At 32.7% G+C, this 12,493-nt stretch overlaps 1 protein-coding gene across 8 annotated transcripts in view; it reads right to left on the bottom strand.

The window, feature by feature from the left end:
- Window positions 1-12,493, bottom strand: part of LOC139524258 (cytochrome P450 CYP12A2-like) — a 50,025-nt gene that overhangs the window by 15,134 nt on the left and 22,398 nt on the right. For 3 of the 8 annotated variants that reach the window (XR_011664759.1, XR_011664760.1, XM_071318983.1), the window contains exon 1: window positions 3,788-4,184. The exons of the other annotated variants lie outside the window; for them this stretch is intronic. The gene's annotated coding sequence lies outside the window, so the exon portion shown is untranslated. Of the gene's footprint in view, window positions 1-3,787; window positions 4,185-12,493 lie in introns of those variants that run through there. 8 annotated transcript variants of the gene reach the window in all.

The following is a 12,493-nucleotide window of genomic DNA, read 5'->3' as shown; positions in this document are numbered from 1 at the left end:
TTACCTTACCTTTAAGATAGATCAGTAAACATTGGCATAATTATGGGTGATTATTCAGACTAGTGCACACATTTTACGGTTCAAACAAGGCATAGCCGAGCGTGGCATCCCCTCGTATGTAACATATTGGGGACAAATATGGACACTATATTTGTATATGACACATGCAAAAATGGTAAATTGAATATGCATATTTGATACATAAACTATTTTTTTAGAAATCAACCAAAACATTCAGTAACTGGAAATACCTTTAATATTGTCTTTAGAACCAGCAGGTAAAAAAATGAGCAACCAATTTTCTGTGTATTATGATATTTCAAGGAGAAAAAACAAGTCCATCTGCATGACCTTGACCTTTGGCCTTGAACGTAAAAAATGTCAGATCATTACAAGGAGGAACAATATACCAAATGTGGTTAAAATCTTTTGAAGCATATTGGTTTTAGAGTGTCCACAAGGGTGATATTGCCTTGTATTACAACTGCCACTGTGACCTTGACCTTTGAACTTTAAAGTCAATAGCGCTTAAGATATTCTTAACGAGTAACACCATACCAAGTTTTGAGCATTTTGGTTCTAGAGTGTCCATAACAATTTTATCTACACGCAACTTACATGTAGTAGGCGAGGGGATAATAAACTAAGTTTTATAAGAATTAGACAAAATGATCGATTTCCCGCCATGCATGGCAGACTTGTACAGAAACGATATGTTGTCGAAATTTTGTTCGTATCTTTTAGACATCGTGTGGCCATCGCGCCATCATCGTAATCCATCGTGTAGCCTTCGTAATCCATCGTGTAGCCTTCGTGATCCATCGTGTAGGCTTCGGATGAGATATGAAGCTTAAATACCCGTCTTCGGTTAACCTTCGTATGTCCATCTTTTGCTATCGTATATAATTTCGGCACCATCGTATAGACTTCGTTATTCATCGTACTTGCTTCGGTCACTTTTTGGTATTTTCACGAGATCGGGACCAACTTCGTACGAACTTACAATTTTCGCATTCGGGTGTCCATCGTATATAAAAATCGGGACAGTGTGACGCGGGCATAATAAAGGATGGCCGATTTTATTTAGCTTAGTGTACTAAATATGGCGTTAGACACCAACAAACCATCAATCAACAAATCAATATATTATCGGTATTCTAAATTTTAAGTGGAAAACAAAACCCAAGACGTAGGATTTGACTTAAAGTGTGTGTGGGAGAAATGAAAGTTTAAAGCTTTTTTGTTCTCTTCAATAGATGTTTTTTTCTAAGAACTGAAAGACAACATAGTTCAGCGCGCGCAGACATCCCTTCCCTCGAGTCCCTTCCCCGTCCCAACTTTTAAAATACCATTCACTCCTACGTCAGTAAATACCAATGATAATAGTAGTAGACTTGAAAGTTCATGCATGAAATTAAATGCATGCAATGATGTTTCAGCCTCAATAACCTGAATAATGGTTGTGAAACACTACCAGCGACTGTCTCTCAGATTATTGACTACAGAATTCTTTGAAAATCTCCATTCCATAAAGAATGTTGTAGTTTTTTTTTTTGGCAATTTTATTCTATTAAGAAGCATGCCTTGTTTGGAATACTGAAAAGGGTATTGACAAAAGTACCGAGTTCAAAGATCAACAAAAAGGTGAGGTCAACACAACATAACAAAATAAATCGCTCGATTATATCAACATACGAAGGATTACAACTTACTCAGCGTGTGACTTTCTGGTCCAACTTTTTTTCGATGTTAATTATTATTTATAAAAATATGAATTAAATTATATTAAAAACCTGCTAACATAACATTTTCAACTCCTACAACCTATAAAAACTAGACGATTTCAACAATCCATAGTACTTACCATGATACTATGGCGTGCATTGACATTTAAAATTGAAATCTGTCGAGTCAGCATTTTGAAAATAATTACATTTACGTACATATGTTCAACATAGGACGTCAACGATTACAATGCGGAAGTGAATAAGCACAAAAACAAAACAAATCAATACTTAACTTTAGCGTACGCTTTAAAAGACTGTTTTTAACTGTAACAAAACATTTTTCATGTTCAAACATTTTATCGTTTAAATTACACGTAAGTTTGATATGTTTGAATTTGAACTATATAATGATTAAGGACATATACCGTATGAATTAAGTTTAAACGTCTCCTTACAAATAGAATGAAATTCAAAACAGTGTGGCTGTGGCCATTGATTGACACATTAAATTCATCCATTGACTGGGACAATTTAGGTGAACGTTTGTATGTAACGACCACTGCTCACTATGTACTTTTTAAAGACACTTAAACTATGGGGCCACCAAAGGTTCTCAACACCTTAATAAAGTAATTCGAAAAATTAATCAGAAATAACACGATGTTTTGATTTATATTAATTATATAAATCAAAACATAAAGGTTATTCCTGATTATTTTTTCGAATTATTTTATAGTAAAGGCGTTAAGAAACCTTTGGTAACCCCACAGTTTAAATGTCTATCGTAGGTACGTCGTGAACAGTGGTCTTTACAGACAAACGTTCGCGTAAATTGTCCCAGTCAATGGATGAATTTAATGTGTCAATCAATGGCCACAGCCACACTGTTTTGAATTTCATTCTATGATATATAATTTTTTTCAATAAAACAGAGAAAACATAACTTTGTAATTTTTGGGATTATAAAAGAATTGCATATACAAAAAAAGCATAACTTGCCTTATTTTATAATATACGAATTCCCTTTATGCATTAAAACATCCATTAATAAAACAGGGATTCCATCATTTTTATATTTGTTCTAAATCAGCGTTTCCCCATACAGTTGTCACATTCTATGTAAAAAACTTAACTTCAGTATCATATGACCATTTTCTATTATTTTTTTTTATATGTAGAAAAATAAGAATAAAGCAAACTAAAATTTAAAATTCTAAATTCAATGATATCTTTTCTCTGTATTCATCATCGTACTGATGACTAGAATAATCCGGTCACAAGTCACGAAAGAATGAAGGAGGAGCATGATGGCAGATCTAGGATTTTAAAAAGGGGGCCTACAAAATCGGCAGCGTTAGAACTTGAAATTGTGTGAATTCTACTACCCCCTTACCCCCTCACCCCCCCCCCCCCCCAAATCCCCCGGGTCGACCATAAATCAGCCTCTGTGTTTTTATTTAGATAGTACAAAACAACCGATATATTCAGATTTTGTTTTGGAAAAACGTTTTTGCGATTAACCAAAAATATTCCGACGTTAAGAATACAAAAATAAAATCTTAGTCCACAAGATTTCAATAATAGCGACCCTCTATATACATAAACCTTATAGATAATGTAAAATGTCTTGATTATTTTTGTTTATGGGTTACTGCCTCATTGACATACAATACACATTTCCTTATCTCAAAGAAAATCAAATTCTTGAACCATTTATTGAAGACAATTTCAGATATAAATTCTATATGCGAGGATGTTTCTTAATCAAAAATAGAACAACAGGATCATCTGCTCTTAACTTTTTAACTTCATTCAAAATCGCTTGAAATATAATATTATAAGCGGGCGAGAAATTATAGGTTATAATAATAATAATAATAATAATATAATAATAATAATAATAATGATAATAATAAATAAAAAGGAAATATACGTTATTTCTTTAAACATAAAAAAAAATCCTTTTAAACATAGTAACACAAATAAAATATTCTGATGTTTCAGCGCTTTTCTTTATAACCCTCACCCATACGTTAAAAAATAATATCTATCATACTGACCTGAGACAAATCGTATATTCCTATAGTTTTATCAGTCTGTGGATTATTATGTTGGATAGATATGTCACACATGTATTTATAATCCAAATCGTTGATCCATTTAAACGTGACCAATTTGGAAACGTGTTAAATATATTATGAATATTTATAATGTAACGTCATTACCGGGTAATCCAAATAACAAGTGCAGTTGCTTTTCAAAGGCATTCCAACGTATTGTGAAATTTAGAAACATTCGAAAAAAACTATTAAAGAAATGCATAATTAGCGATGCTGATATAGTGGGAGGGAAAACCCAATTAACGCAATACACTTCCTCGAAGGATTAACCGTGTAATTTTTACTGTTCCAGTTTTTGACCTTTTCTTTATCATACAAAAAAATTGAAATCGATAAGTAAAGATATTATCGTGTTTCTTACTTATATGAAAAGCTTATAAATGTTAAAGATCTCTCATATGGTTGTATGATGCTTTATTCTTAATTGTAAAACGGAACAAAATATATTGCACTTTATTTTTTAAGTTAATATAAAGCTATTCACAAACACGATGCATTTCTGTATTGAGATATTTAAATGACATATAAACTTTTATGTATAAGGTAAAGAATTTAAAATTCCTATACGATACGCAATGATAACGATAATATGCATTAAATAAAAACATTTTGAATATATATTTTGAAGTTAAGTTGTGTTTCTTCATTAGCCTACATCGGTCGTTCGACGAATTTTTTATTTAAAAAATCTCACTCGAAGTGATTGAGTCAATGAAAACAAAATTTGGTATCATCATAACTTATTTTGAGTTTTAAGAATCAATTTGATAACGCAGACAACCAACTTATATAGTGGTCTTTATTATTAGACCCAGCAAATGCGTATAATATCTTTTTTCCTATAGGGTTTGCGACATAGTCTCTTGAAACATTGAACAAAAATGTATACATATATATATATATTGTCATGTTATAAATGGGGGAGGCAAACAGATACAAAATGGATATTTGAAATCATAAGTCGAAAACGAAATTAAAAACCATTAAAAAAACGAAGATTAACTTAATGAAAAGACAAAAAAGTACCACAAAACACAAAGGAAAGCCAAACACCGAGCAACACAAACCCCAACAAAAATAAGGTCGTTATTATTGTATTTTCATCTAAAAACAATGAGGGTTTTTCATTTAAGAATAGACCACGTTATGTAGTTTTCTGTCGAGGACTATATATGAAAGACATTTTAAAATTATTTTTTTTTTGTCATTTTCCGAACATTTTCAATATTTATAAATATTATTGCATCATCTAGGAGCTTATAATGAAATTCAAAACAGTGTGGCTGTGGCCATTGATTGACACATTAAATTCATCCATTGACTGGGACAATTTAGGTGAACATTTGTATGTAACGACCACTGCTCAATATGTACTTTTTAAAGACACTTAAACTATGGGATCACCAAAGGTTCTCAACACCTTAATAAAGTAATTCGAAAAAATAATCAGAAATAACACGATGTTTTGATTTATATCAATTATATAAATCAAAACATAAAGGTCATTCCTGATTAATTTTTCGAATTATTTTATAATTAAAGGCGTTAAGAAACCTTTGGTGACCCCACCGTTTAAATGTCTATCGTAGGTACGTCGTGAACAGTGGTTGTTGCAGACGAACGTTCACGTAAATTGTCCCAGTCAATGGATGAATTTAATGTGTCAATCAATGGCCACAGCCACACTGTTTTGAATTTCATTCTATTCCTGTAAAAGAACTAAACCTCAAATTCAACGTATTCTGTTGGTTTTACCAACCTCTCCCTTGATAGACTATGATGAAAATACATGACGAGGAAATCATGTGCAAACAACTAGCGATGGACGTAAATACATATATCACGACCATAAGTAGTCATTTAGTTTTAATTTAATTGAATTGATTGGCTGTAATACTTTAATTTTTTAATAATACGGAAATTGAACATTTCCGTTTAAAATTGAATGAAAGTTTGATGGGTTGAAGTACATCTGTATACTCGACAAAAAAGTTAAGGACCACTTCTATTTAAATTTAATAATGTTATGTTTTCATCAAGGGTGTTGGGAAAAACTAGTAAGCGTAGAAACACCTTGTATGGTCAATATCATGCTAACATTTTCCAATCATTATCTCATTTTTTAATAATTCGGAACTTGTTGTTATATTGGGAACATGTGTTTATGTTTACAATAATATTTAAATTATTTTAGCATAACAATAAGTCACCTTAACAAAATAAGAGTTTAAAGTTCTTTGTATGATATCACGGACTGGTCATTAGCGGTAAAAGTTAAGATTTCCATAGCTTGACCATTCGAAGCTCAGTCTTAGTGCAGTGAAGTCCCCCCCCCAACCCCCTCCCCCTTGTGTACATGTTTTGTATAAGCTTATTATATTGTAAATGCATTATGCTTTTTCTGCAGATGTTAAAAAGAACATTACGAAATTATGGTTTTGTGATATGAAAGATTCTATTTCATTATTTCTCATTGTAGATATGTTTGTAAGACATGTATGCTGCAGCGGTCTTAGTGTGCTGGCAAAGTGATTTGAGGACAGTTGAATAATTTATAATAAAACTTTGCTGCACTCGTCTATGCGAGCTGTTTCCCATAGATATGTGTTTGAGTTTTTGTTCATAAATACTTTATTTGCGTTTGAGGGCACGAATAAGAAAATAATTGATATTATGTTGTTATAGTTTGCATCAAGGGTTACAGGAAAATACTACAGAGGTTAGAACCACGACACATTGAATGGTAATTTGTCAATAGCACACCAACAGTTTCCTAACATTGTCTCGTTTGTTAATTTTTCAGTTTTCAAGTGTTTAAAACCCCCTTTCAGCCTAAATATATTAGTTCTGTCAATTTCAATGAACCGGCCCTGTTAAGTTGACCAATCAAATCGTAGGTTTAACCAGGCTATTTAACTACGTATAACTTATAGTAAAATATACGGGAAACTAAAAGCAAAAACAATATCGCATAAAAATATCGTTTTGATATATATGTTAGTGCACTTTACATTAAATTACATTAAGAGATGTAAACTTCTTTTATATAAAACTATGCACTCAATCATATGTCAAAACGTAAAACATATTTACCTCTTAATTAATTCGGTCGACATCTCGGAAACCATTTTACTTGTACTTTGTTTATATAGAATAGAAACGTTTTTGTAAGGTTTTTCAGTTCTGTTGTTTAATGATTTCAGTTTTTTTATTTTTCATTTTTCTAAATATATATGATTCAAAATATCCGATGAATTTTGGGGTAAGGGGTATAAGCATCTTTACAGCTTGTGCACGTGAAGTGCTACTAGATGTCGTAGAATAGTTTCCAAAATCCGTTGCGTATGTATAAAGCATTGTTTTACTATATGGGATAATTCTGAAAACATGACGGTTTTAATATTTTTTTGAGAAAATTCGAAAATTGACAATATAAAAAATGATATATGGTATGTTTGCCAATGAGACAACTCTTCTAAAAATGACACAGAAAATAACAATTATAGGTCATCGTACGGCCTTTAACAATGAGCAATGCCCATATTGCATAGTCAGTTATAAAAGGCCCCGAAATGACAAATGTACATAACAATTGAAACGAGAAAACTGACTGCCAAATTTATGTACAAAAACATGAACGAAAAACAAATATGTAACACAGCAACACACAACAGCCACTGAATTACAGACTCCTGACTTGGCACAGGCACATACATACAGAAAGTGGCGGGATAAAAGCCCTCTAGCTTCAAAGTTCACTTGAGACTAGAGGGGTCATCGGGTGTTTCCTTACTCCTGAAGTAAAAATGAGAGGACAATGCGAAATCTATAATAAGCATGTTGTTGTCCTGTAATTCAAAATACCGTATAGCGGGTTATTTTCGCGAGGTGTACATTTTCGCTTATTTTCGCGGATAGAAAAAAATCTCTAAAATTAATTCCTCCAAATTAAAAGTGTACATTCAAAGGTATTGATAAAAGTTTTGAATCCGCCAAAATAATAACCGCCAAAATATTTCGTATACCTTATTCAATGAAAATCGCGAAATTTTACACTCGCGAAAATAACCCGCTATACGGTACTTGATAAATCTTTATGATCAAATGGGACTAAGACGGAATCACCGGAACTATCTAAGATACTAAAGATACTCAAAGATTCCCGCGAAGTCGCGGAACTATAAAGCAGATGTTGAAACAAAGAATTTTTAAATTTCGCGGGAAGTACGTACATGTATGTATGTACTGGTAAATGCCTCCGATATCCGAAGAACCCCTCGAAAGCTGCGAGGGTACAGTGGCATCCATGTACACTCCCTAACGCGATTAATGGAGATGTGTCACTAACGTATGTTTATACGACAATTATTTTTACAAGGACAATCAATCCCCACCCAACACAAAGGGAGTGCTAAGACACCGGGCAGTCTGTTATTATGGTGGAGGAAGCCGAAGTGCTCGGAGAGAACCACCGGGCCACTCGGTGGAAACAGACAAACCAGAGAGATATCAGAAGATTGATCTCCAGGTCAAAGTAAGGGATAACTTTTGACCAACCGAGGCCCCCAAAGTACCCATTCTAGTTTAAACTCCGGTCTGGGTACCAGAGATGTGTGTGAGAGGGTGAAAATTACCCTTCTGATGTGCTGATATTTTTAGCACCCCGAGTGAGAATCGAACTCGGGACCTTCAGCACTGGAGCCATCGGTCTTAACCACTAGACCACGAACTCACAAGTTAAGTTGAGTACGTTGACTGAGTATGCGCGAAAGCGTTTTTAAGATTCGGATCGAAAGCGGTCACCGAATTTTTATATTTCTAAAAAAAAAATGGCGTTTTCTGTGGAAAAAGATTGTTTCAAAGACAAATTTAGAAAGTACAAAACACTACGTTTATACATCATATCACAAATATTCCAGACTTTGTATGGTTCAAAAGGAGTTGCGGCTCAATGAAATCGGTATCTTCCTTTAGTAGTATAAATAAGGGTATTTAAAAATATTTACCATTCGAGACATATCAAAATTTTATCATATTGTTAATGATGCGTATTTCACAAAAGGCATTATTTTTTTTTGTAATTAATCTTTGTTGTAAAAAGTGGGATGAAAATTTATATATTTTACGTGACATAGGTGGTGTCCCTACATTTGTAATTTAAGGATTGCATATCGATCATCAGTATTTCTCTTCCTATTCCCGCGTATATCGTCGTACCACCTATGAATATTGTTTGTTCCTATTCTTGACTATACACCCAAGGCTTCCTTGTACTAAAATGTACGCAAACGGAAATATACCATTTTTTAAAATGCTTTAATTTGGATGTCAGTTTCATGCCAGTGTAAATTAGTTTTTGAAACTATAATTGTTTAACAAACAAAAAACCACCTCGCACGTTTGAAAGAAATGTACTTATCGATCAACTGGCCTTGGAGCGTTAACCTTGGATCTGCAATTGTATATCGGTCAGTGTGTCAATAGGAAAAATATTATAATTTTTAAAAAATCCTTTGAAAAATATATCTATACAAATATTAACTTATGAATATTCTTTCATGTACCAATTGTTGTATTATCTGTAGTAAAAATATGTTCAGCTCAATATGTAAATAAAGCCACTAAAACCCTATAATTAGTACTTGACTTAAATTTAAGAAACAATCTTCGAAGACGAACAAATTGAAAATATATTATTTTAAGGTATGAAGAAAATACGTCTGGTATTTATTTTTCTATGAAGGTGAAGGACAGCCACGTGTTTGTAACATAAAAGTACCTTCACAATGCGAGGTTATTGTACCTATTTTGGCGAATGATGACGTAGTTCACTCTCGAACTTTGTATCTGAAACATTAAAGGGTATATATATATATACCTTATCTATAGTAATAATTTTATGACGATTTATGATATCTTAAATAAAATAATGAATAAAATTGAGAATGGGAATTGGGAATGTTTCAAAGAGACAGCAACACGACCTAAGAGTAGAAATCATCCCAAGACCACCAATGGATCATAAAATTCCCCACCAGGTGGCGAGTTTTAGTTGGACCCTAGAAAAAATGTGTACAGTTCACTGTCAGTATATATTGTTGTAATTCTGTGCTATTTTGCATCTAGGAAAAGGGTTTTAGGCGAAAGTTAAAAATCCAAATACATTCAGTACCTTCTACCTTACAGTATAACGATTAACGATTTTCACAATTATTTTGCATGCCTACTTTTTTCTTTCTTATGCGGTGTTGTTTTGTCTTGCTATTCGGTATTGGCCTTCATTAGAAAGTTCTGAACCAGTAAAAACGTCTAATGGTGTAAAAATCAAATATATTGCTTGGTATGTATTCGTCTGATAAAAAATAGCCGGATAAAGCCAACACAATTGGATAAAAAACGACATTCCTACTGTTAAAAAGACTGAACACCTTAGTTCATTGTAGATTAATTGGACATAAATATTAATAATATTCCGGTTTTGTCATTTCTTTTTCTGAGAATATTACCGGCGTTCTTCAGTACATCAACGTATTGCTTCAGTCATTTGTTATTTGTCAACAAAGTCAACGCTCTCAAATGTCTGATAATATTTTTAATGAATACATTGTATCTATTCTAGAAAATGTTTTCTCTTATATTTACTTTTCGAGAATTTTAAAATGAATACACATTCTATACATGAATATAACCCAACAACAGTACTATTCAACAAACATATTGAAAAACATCTACTAAAATACGGTTTTTGATAATGAACACTCATTCTTAGCATACGCAATAGCTGTGCCAGAGATTTAAACACCAAACCCAATCACATTTAGCCTATTATGGAAAAAAAACGCTACTATAAGTTAAAGAACTCAAAGTTTAATTGGCACTTGGACAATTTTTCTAGAGAACAATTAGAAGCATGCTATTATGCAAGAAAACACAACAGGTTAACGATGCAAGAATTCAAAACGGTTTTCATTCAAGATTGTACAACATAACTATTCAAATGCTCATCCAAAAAATTTCCGTGACGTTGTAAACTCTAGACAAGTCATCAATACGGGGGTAAACAGCAACATTCTGACGTAGTGTACTTTAAAAGATTAAAGTTTCTTCTTGTTTTGATAGATAATGTAGAGTAATTTAAAGGATTAGGATAACAGAGTGCAATACTCTAAATAATGAACTCGTTGTATGTTTGTTTTACCCTATAGTAAGATTATTTTCATTGTTAATATCAAATATTATATTTGTAAAGTCTATAATTCATCTTAAGTTTATATTTATTATCATACGTGACACATTGAACTCAGTTTGTTCTCAAAATGTACTTTTCTTGAATAAACAAACACCAATTTGAAGACCTGAATGTAAATGCCCGAGCATGTACTTTTAAAAGCGTGTATTCTGTTCTTTATCGCATAGTTATCAAATAAAAACGCTTAATTTGAAATTTGTTATCTATGATGATTTTATTTTAGCCTTGGACAGTGGTTGAATACTTAGTCTAGTAGTACAATATAAGAACGGAAAAACAACAGACATAACACAACAGACACAAAGCACCGATACATGTATATTAGTGCTCGCAGTTACTTAAGCTAGTTCAAAGCCGACTTTACCCCGCCATGCATATTCTGTATGTATGTTCCTTTCCCAAGTCTGGAGTCTGTAATTCAGTGGTTGTCGTTTGTTGATTTGTTTTATATATGGTTTTCGTTCATTTTTAACCGGATTTTTGTGACAAAAATGTCGGTTATTGATTTGGGGATGTACGGCGGGCGGTCGGCAACCAAATGTTGTCCGTGCATTTACTCATGAACCGTTCATCCAAAGCTTAAAATTTTTAAATATGTTGTTACTGACAACAAATAAAGGTCAAGTTCAAGAATGACGATTTTGACTTTTACCGTTCAGGAGTTATGGTTCTTGAAAGATTGAATAATGATGTTTCCAGTTGTGTCCGTGCATTTACACATTAACTGTTCAACCAAAGCTTCTCAAATTTTAATATGTTGTTACTGATGAAAAAATGGAGGTCAAGTTCAAGAATGACGATTTTGACTTTTACCGTTCAGGAGTTATGGTTCTTGAAAGATTGAAAAATGGCGTTTCCAGTCGTGTCCGTGCATTTACGCATGAACTGTTCAATCAAAGCTTCCCAAATTTTAATATGTTGTTACTGCTGACAAAATGGAGGTCAAGTTCAAGAATGACGATTTTGACTTTTACCGTTCAGGAGTTAAGGTTCTTGAAAGATTGAAAAATGGCGTTTCCAGTCGTGTCCGTGCATTTACTCATGAACTGTTCAACCAAAACTTTTCAAATTTTAATATGTTGTTACTGATGAAAAAATGGAGGTCAAGTTCAAGAATGACGATTTTGACTTTTACCGTTCAGGAGTTATGGTTCTTGAAAGATTGAAAAATGGCGTTTCCAGTCGTGTCCGTGCATTTACGCATGAACTGTTCAATCAAAGCTTCCCAAATTTTAATATGTTGTTACTGATGACAAAATGGAGGTCAAGTTCAATAATGTCGATTTTGACTTTTACCATTCAGGAGTTATGGTTCTTGAAAGATAAAAAAAAAAATGGCGTTTCCATTCATGTTGTTGCTTTTACTCGTGAACCATTTAACCTAAGCTCTTTCAAAT

This window comes from Mytilus edulis, chromosome 5, assembly GCF_963676685.1.
Source record: "Mytilus edulis chromosome 5, xbMytEdul2.2, whole genome shotgun sequence".
Taxonomy (NCBI): Eukaryota; Metazoa; Mollusca; class Bivalvia; order Mytilida; family Mytilidae; genus Mytilus; species Mytilus edulis.
Note: the sequence above shows the minus strand (reverse complement) of the source record. Positions and strands in the feature narration are given on the sequence as shown.